Source organism: Cynoglossus semilaevis, chromosome 14, assembly GCF_000523025.1.
Source record: "Cynoglossus semilaevis isolate Cse_v1.0 chromosome 14, Cse_v1.0, whole genome shotgun sequence".
In the NCBI taxonomy this organism is placed as follows: Eukaryota; Metazoa; Chordata; class Actinopteri; order Pleuronectiformes; family Cynoglossidae; genus Cynoglossus; species Cynoglossus semilaevis.
The window spans coordinates 8,343,304-8,352,535 of record NC_024320.1 but is presented as its reverse complement, the minus strand read 5'-3'; positions in this window follow the sequence as shown (position 1 = coordinate 8,352,535).

Here is a 9,232-nt window from a genome sequence, read left to right as displayed (position 1 = left end):
TTGTGATGGTCAGATTTGATTTAGTCTCTGCATTTTGATTATATTGTAACTCAGGACATTATAAAACACTTTTAGTCTTTGTAATACACGGAGGTATACTGCCACAAGTCATTTGGAACAACAAATGATATTAAAGTCAAACTAATGAAATGAAAGTTACTAAAAACAACAACAATTGTACATTAGGTTAGGGTTTTTTTTATTATCTTTACCCTCCATTAGGCTGCTCCGCAGCAGGAGTCACCATAATGTTTTGGTAAAGTTTGAATGTCAGATGCTAAAATTGAGCCATCAATTTGAGCTGAATCCCATCACATCTTTGGTCCTTTTTCATTTCTCCCCCTGAAGCCCACCACCAGCCACAGCCTGAGGTTAAGATTGTAGCGTACTACACCAACGGAGCGACCGCTCCAAGGTTTGCTGTCACATAAACGTGACAAGAGTGAATACACCCAAAAATGTTTGTGCTTCACTAGCACCAATACTGAAGATTTGTGCTAGATTCTAGGGTCAGATCCAGAGAGTTGTTAGAAAAGAAAAGAAAACAAAGCCCTGTTCTTAGCTCCTTACTGTGAATCCACTCCAAACATTTTACCATGAGAAGAAAGAGGAGACCAGACCCACAGCTTTGGTGTGCAGTGTAGCAGAGTCAGTGATCACACTGCTGGTGTGTGTGTGTGTGTGTGTGGATCTTTGTATGCCTGTGGAAGGTTTTCCTTTCAGAGTGATGAAAGAGCAGATGCTGCGAGGGTTGTGACACAGCGGTGCTGAGAGTCTGTACAGATGTTTTGTTCTCCAGATAAGAGTAATCTGTTTTCCTCAACAGGCCTTCTATGCATGATGGTGTAATCCCATATGCATCAACATTACACGTGTGTGTGTGTGTGTTTAGTGGTGTGTGTGTGTGTGTACGCCGGCCTGTCTTTGAGGCAGGACCGTGGCGTCGAGCCGGGTGATTAGGCATGCTGCACTAGTCACAGGAAATGGAGTAGCTGATGGACAGGCCCAGTGCATTATAAATGAATGCTCCACGACCAATATCCCTCAATTTCCTTTCTGAATGACAAAAGAAGCCACGCACAATTTCCTTGATCCGGGGCATTTGTTTAACGGTGCCCTAACCATTTAACCCACCCATTCAATAGTCTGTTGAGTAAAAGGAAATTTAGACAGTGTCAATTTATACAGCCATAGTGGAGATAAGCCAGCATCGGGCAGGGCCGACGTGGAGATGACTGTGGACTTTAGCTGGAGATTTATCACAGTTCACAACCACAGCCACTTTACGGTACACAGAGAGCCTTCGCATTGATTTTGAGAAGTTAGCTCTTCTACATGTAGCCACTTGTAGGCTGACAAATTGGCATAGCTTAGCAGAAAATTAGCAAAAACGGCTATGGCCTAAGACATTAGTAACTAATAGAGCAATGAATTAATCAATTAAGTAACACATTGAAATCCTATTCAATTAAATATAAAGTTTGACCATTTATGGTAAAGTAGAACCTAAAAGTTACAGTGATTATATTATAAATATAATTATATGTACAGTTCAATAATACAATGACAGAAGGGTTTAAACAGGATGCAGATAAAGATGGAGTTAGCTCAGGGGTGGACAACAAAATATCTTAAAGATACATACCCATAATTAGCTAGAGTTACACAAAGGCTAACCTTTTTTAGCTTAGCACTATTTAAAATTGTTAAGGGTGAACAGAAAATGGCTTGAGGATGGGCAGCGTAAAGAAGACTTAAGGTTTCTATGGAAAGATCAAGATTTAGATAAGAAAGTAATTGGGCAAAAAAAAAAAAAAACACAAAAAAATAGAAAATATCTAAACTTTATAAATCCTGAATAAAATGTGCCATGGAAAAGATTGAGTTATCTTTTGAAATATATATTAACTCTGTTAATGCTGGTTGGCATCATTGGACAAATTTGTACAAAGGTCACACTGAGCAGTGTGTGCTGGCCTCATAAAATCCACCAGGTTAATCAGTTAAGACTTCAAACCAGTGTTTTTCATCCTTAGAGTCGGGAGCCCATGTGGGGTCACCTGTCTAGAAATTGATTTAAAAAAAATTCTGATCAACTGTATTTTGTTGATTTTCATGAAAACAAATCAAGATCAAATAAATTGCAGTATATGAATTAATCTGAGCTGGCGCTGATTGACAGACAGTTACGATTACTCAAATGACCAGGTCACCAGAGATTTATGATGTCAAAATGAGGTCACAAGCCAAAAACCACTGCTTTAGACATTCCTGTCACACGTGGGTCGTTGTCTGCAGTATCGACTCCTGAAGAAAACTTTACTGTAACAGTCAGCTTTACAGCCTCTGAACCCAATCTATAATGTCAGGTTTAACCTGCCCCACAAAAACGTTGCACATTTATAGCTGTCAAAGCTCCTCCTCCTCCTCATGGGGTCAAAGAATATTTGATAATTGTTTTTAAATAGATGTGATGCTGTCATTTCTCAAATATCCAAATATCCAGCTCGTGCTGTCATCTTTGCTGCAGCGACTCCTGCTCCTCCTCCTCCTCACTCTGCTGTCTTTGAGTTAGTGACAGCTCATCTCTCCCGGTCACTGCTCGCTGTCTAGACTTTGAACTCACTCTGTTTATCTGTTGTTGTTGTTGTTGTTGTTGTTTTCTCTACGCAGGCTAGCCTTGTAATGGTAAGTGGTGACTGAACTGGAGGCTTCAAAGATTTTTTTTTTTTTTACAGGGAAGTCTGGAGCTGTGGACAGTTTTCGCTGCTCATGACTCAGGGTTAGCACTGAGTCATTCACTTGATGTAGTTTGGACTCAGATTCAAAGGCTGACGCATAATTAATGATTCATTTTACAATATATAATGCTTCAGTGGGGTCCATGAAATGACTGTATGCTGCATGTACAGTAGTGTATAGTATACAACAACTCTAGGTTTTGTCTTTGTAAAGCATCTTTTTTTATATCACACCTGTTAACTTAAAAAATAAGATTTCTGTAATTAGTACTCTGTATTACCTCCATTAATGTTTAAGACAGCAGAACACATCCCAGTAGTGGCTAATGACTTGTATACACTCTCGCCCGTGTGTGTAGGTACGGTCCCTAATGACCAGTTTGGTAATTAATAACCTTTTGAAGGACCTAATCACATTATTTGACACTCTACTCTAGATTCCGTGACAATTCTAGACTCATTAACAACATGCTCCCGAGGTTGTCAAACACACACACACACACACACACACACACACTGTATGGTCACACAGGCACATGCAAATGTACACACTATAGTATACAGTAGGTCACAAAAACACACCTGGCCATTTTTTACTTGTACACGCACACACCTGCTGGGGGGAATAGGAAATGCCCTAAATCCACCAATCAGGTTATTCATTTAAATACTTGAGCAGGAGATGGTGTCCAATCCAAACGCTCTATTGGTGGAAAAGCTCCATTCACAGGTTACTTACTGTTCATACGTCCACTGGTTCAGGTTACCAAGAATATATCAGGGTGATACGTAGGAGATACAAAGAGAGATCAATCTTTATTCTTTATACGACTTTTTATTAAATTAATGTATGTATATATAAATAAATGTATATATCTGCTCCTTGATGATGTGCTTCAAGGGTAACCATTAAGATGCAGAGTGAGAAAAAAAAACACAAACACAGTTGTAACGCTGTTTACCACCGATTGGCTTACATTGATATTTAATTGTCAACTTATGAATCTTTATTAAAAAAAATCAGCTAGAATTTAAATTAAAATAAATTACTTTTAACTTCTTCTGTACTTTAATGTAGCATTCCATCAAATACCCTATAGCAAAGCCGGCATTAGCACAGCTAGCCACAGTTGCGACATACTGTATATCAAATAGAATGAATCACAACATAATAAAATTACAATATTGTTAAAAAGACCTAAAATTCTGATTGTCTAGAAAATCAACCCTCCTCTCTTTTCTTAAGATGGGTTCAGTGACACTGTTTATTATCCATGTTTCAGTTGAAGTAACAAGTAAAGTCTTTTTCTGCCTCCATCCAGGCTCATGATGAAATTCCCGTAAATTTTAATTCACTTTAGAAAAAACTGAATTTTCGAAGGGGCAAGTCGCTCGATTCAGTTTGCTGGACTGATTGAGCGTTCTTTGACTATCCAGTCAAGTCACTCAAATCACCTACGTGGCCGTACGCCTGCTGGAAGGCCTCGGTGTTTGGCTCCGTTGGCCTTGACAGAACAGAACTGCTCTGCTGTGTGTTCACAGACAGTGTTGGCGCTCGGGGTTTGATCTGTTTCTACATTTAGCTACCACGGGAAACGTGTAACACTTTGAACACAACATGGCTAATGTGGCATAACTAAGGAGGCATGTCTAATGGAAACACCGTGGAACAATGTTAGATTCTGGTTCTGTTGCCTACAGTGGGCTAAAAACCCATTTTCAGGGTAAGGTTTCAGGGTTCATTGGTGAATCGAGGTATCTGAGGGTTGTTTGTCCTCAGAGATCTGGCTGATTCTTGACGCCTGCATACACTTCTGCTTTAGGTGACACGTCAGCGTCATCACGTGAGCCAGCCACACCTTCGCTGCGCTCACACAGATTAATGATGACGTTAGTGAAATGGGCAGTTTGCTGTGACACCCCTCTCACAAAATCACACAGTAGACAGACTTAAAAGAGCTCATTAGCTCTCTCTAAAGAGCTGTTTACTGCACATACACACTCTCTCACAGTAACAGGCAGCTCTGTTGATGCAGATGGACGCTGGGTGTAATGAGAATGATTCTTCTTCTTTATGTAGAGCTTGGAAGAAAAAAAGAAAACAACAACAAAACAAAAACATTGAAGAAACCAGAATGTAACTGGCAGATTTCTGTCAGATGTTGTTTCTCCCTTGGCACAACCCGTCTCCATTCCAATTTGAATTCCCAGGTCACACGTTTTACTGTCTCTTTAGAATTGAGGATTGCAAAATGTCCCAAATATTACTGTAACTGTTACTGCAAAAACTGCGCGTGCAGTACCACATATATAGTCTGCTACTTGATGAAATGCTTTAAGGGTAATGATGCAGAGTGAGAAAAAAAACACAAGCTACTTAATAGTAAAGCCATAAAACAGCCTTTGACTGGACAAGAGATAGGTGTGATATTTCAATCCATTTGCCAAGATGTACAGTGCAGCTAAGTAATGACTAACTTAGATTTTAGCAAAATGTCTACAAGTTGGCTGAAAAATGGATTTGAAAAACTTTGAAAGTAATTCGTTTAATTAGGCTCTGGGGCCAGATGTTGTTTATGCCCATTTAACCCAAAATATCGTGTGAAAAGCTTTCCATTTTTTCCCAAAGAATTTGCGAAAGCTTTTAATTTTCCTTTGTTGCCTAGCTTTATTAGAAAATTAATTATTAATTTCCAAGTTTAATTTAACCTGAATGAACTAAATAAGGCAAAAGCCTTGAACGTTTTTGAGTGAATAGGCAGCATTTATTGGAGATTTTTTGTTAATAAACATTTATCACCACGTGCGATCACCACGCTGCTTATTTATGTTGATTCTGATTAGAGTCCTTTGTCAATAAATTTAAGGACGGTTGAATGACTTTCAAGGTCTTCCACAGTGATTAAAAGAGCGCAGGGTTCTGGACTCCGCCTCTTCCTATTTAGGTTGTTGTCCTTGTTTTACATCAGGGGAAATTAAAGGATCTACTCTGCATGATACCAAAGTCAAATACATCTATACATTTTGCCAAAAAGGAACAGTGAGTTCAAAGCGCTTGGTTCAAAGTGTTGGTCCTCATTTGAATAACGTGTAGTAATCGCTATTACCTTATTTAAATAGTGCAAGTTATCATTTGGCCCTCATTTGCATGGCAGGGGTAATCAGTGGGTCTCTGCATTAACCTCGTTATAGAAGAGATGAAAGCCCTGATGGAGCCTGACACTATCTTTTCATATATGTTATCTTTATTGATGATGGAATTAGAGAAGATTCATGTTTCTTTAAACGGAGGACATGTCATAGTTTAATGGAGCGTCAAACTTGGTGAATGGAAAACTTCACAATTTTTCTTTTCAAGTCAAACTTTTTTCTCCACTTTTCCTCCTCAGTTTTATTTTATTTTTTCACACATCACTGGGCTTTTTGAAAAATCTCACGTTCATCCATAGACATGTCCAAGGATTTTGCCTGATTGCAAATCACATTGTAGACAGAAATCAATTCAAAGGGTGTATTCAAATACAATGATAATAATGATGATGATGATGACCTGACTGGTAGTATCAAAAGTCCGTTATCTTTCTCTTAGCACCCGGCTTGAGAACTTGAGAATCGCATCGTTTTCCCCCTGCGAAATTACAACATGTATTTAACTTTTCTTTCCAAATAAATATTCTGAATTTATCGAGGAGATTCTAAAGTAGTGCAGGAGCTCTCTGCTCCACTCTTTTGTCTAATGTCCCCTGCTCAGTTCACTGGGGGGGCGACAGCTTCTCCAGCCTCCTGCTAGACTCCCCTTGGCTAAAATGTTGTAAATGAACACAATTAGCAGATCAACATCCTGCTAATTAGCCACTGGCTTGTGCAGAAGGCAGCAGCTAGAGAGGAGAGTCATAGTGAAAATAGAAGGGTAGGGACCCCCCCTCCCCCTCCTCCCCTGAGCTGTTACCAAACAAACACTGGGCCTTGGAACACGGAGCAAGAGAGTGTGAACGAGTGTGTGATTGTCCCCGTGGCTTTTTTTTTTTCTGGTCATGTCTGTTTTTTCAGCAATATAAATGGATAGGCGGGCAGGAGGGAGGAAGTGCATGGGTTTTATTGTGCATGTCTGCTTGTACTCCAACAAACACAAAAACACACGCAAACCAATTCCTGGGGAGGTATTGCTCACTAGGTCTCCAACTGTGGAGCTCTATATGCATCCATCCCCAGTCAATAAGTCAGAGGAAGCAGTCTAAATGACACAGCTATTATCCTTTATTTGTGTGCACTAAGTCAAATCAAACAGGGCTTCAATGCACCGGCTGCGGCTGCTGTGATTACGCCCCGTCCAGCCTTTGATAGCTTAGATATGGCTTCTTTGATAGTGAGACAACGGCGGGATGGAGTGCGCTGTGCAACTGTCAGTGTTTGCAGATGGCACTGGCCGGGATTAAAGGAAACAGTGGCTCCCCAGCCTCCTGAGGCAATAAAAGGAGGGGGAGAGCCAGGTGAGTGTGGCTGAGATGAGATGGAACAGGGAAGGAGGAAGGGGAGGGGGTGAAGCAAGCACAGAGGGAGTAAATAAAAAAGAGGGGTGGCTGCAAAGAAAGAGCCGAAAGGTAATGAAAGGAAGAGATATATATCGAGAGGGATGAAGCCAGAATAAAAAAGGGGGATGAAGAGGAATAAAGAAGGTTTTAGAGAGGAAAGACAGGGGAGGTGGAAAATGGATGAGCACAAAAAGCAAAAAGAGAGAGAGGGAGAGAGGGAGAGAGAGAGAGAGATTGAGAGGGAGGACAGGGCAGCGGGGAGGCATGAAGAAGAGATGTGGACAGAAAGGTAAAGAGAATGGTAGAGAGAGGAGGTCAAGGTGGAGCCGTGCAGACAGAAACTAAGCCTGAGACACAGTGTGTTGTAATTCATAGCTGGCTGCAGCTCCTGCGTGCGTGCCTGTGTTTGTCCGTCTGGGTCAGTGGATGTGAACAAGTGTGTGTGCACATTAGCACGCTTGAGTGCAGGCAAAGATAGTTTTTTTTTCCTATGACTGCATGTCCGAGTTGAGGTTTGTGTGTATATTCGACAGAGAGAGAATGTGAGTTAGATAAAAGCAGCTTGAGCAGATTGGGGGTGGGGTTTGGTTCATGTGTGTATGGGTTGCTTTGTGGCAGTGGTGAACGATTCAAACCCATCTCCAGCTACCTCAGATGTGCCGGGGCTACGGACTGACCCTCAATGCCTCTGTCTTATTGGTGTGGCCTGTGTGCTTCAGTCAGCAGTAACCAGCTGACCTAATATCTCCCTGTACTGCACTACACCTGCAAACGCACATTTGACTCTCCCTCTGAATGGAACCAAGGACTAACGTGTTGTTGATGAACCTGTTTGTGTCAGCCTCACTTTGAATAATGCATGTATAAATGAGCCCAAAACAACCAGAAGGCCGATCATACAGGAACCTAATGTTGTGAAAGTTCAAAAAGGAAGCCCAGGAAGAAGATATTGATGAAAAACGTATCATTAGCTGTCAGGTATGCTCTGTTTGATGCAGAAACAGCCTCTGTATTAGGCTCCCCTCTTTCTGACTTGTAGCTTCTTGTGTAGAAATCCTTGACATCTAATGTAGGTAAGACTATTGTATGAATGTTATTGTTTTTTTATTCTCATCAGGAAATGGTATCCTTCATAAACCTGAAGAGCAGCTAATTTCATTTACTTAAAAAATGGATTTGAAGGTTGTGTCTCTAAGGCATACAAAATGTCACACACTGCACATCAACCTGTTGTTTTAGTCAGATCTGTAGGACAAAATGAAGGATATATTTTGGTACAAAGCTAGAGAGGAAGTCTTCACAATGTTATGGAAATAATGAGGCTGCATCTTACCTGACCTACCGCATCAGTGAACGGTGTCACTTGGGGCTTTCAAAAGCTTTGATCAGAAGATCAAAACAGATCATTTCACCTCACAACTAAAAGGCCTTTTCAATTTTGTTATTAATGACGTCACCTTTCCTTGCATGTGAGTGGACCTGAAGTTGTACAAAATGGAGTATTTATATTTATATATAAATATTTTTTGGTCATTTTTTTTTGGTCAGTTTTCTTGTGACCTATCACACATTTCTTTACTTTCTTTACCAAAAATGTAATGTAATGTAATTAACTCAGATGTCTATACCAAGGTATGTACCAAACGGTGGCATGCCTGAACCGTTACACCCCTAGATGTCTCTAAAAGTCATCCCCAGTCAGTTGGAGTACTGAAGTTACTTCAAATACTGTAATTCAGTAAGATTAAAACCCTGTGAACACCTTTACTAACCGGTCTTAGCCAGTTTGAGTTTCATTTTTGCCTTCATGTGCTCATGTCTTTGTTTTTTTTTTTCTTACAGGCTTAAAAATGCAGTGGACCCCAGAACACAGTCAGTGGGCCGAACAGCATTTCGACATAAGCTCCACAACACGCTCGCCGGCCCATAAGGCTGAGGCCTACAGGACAGTTCCTGGTC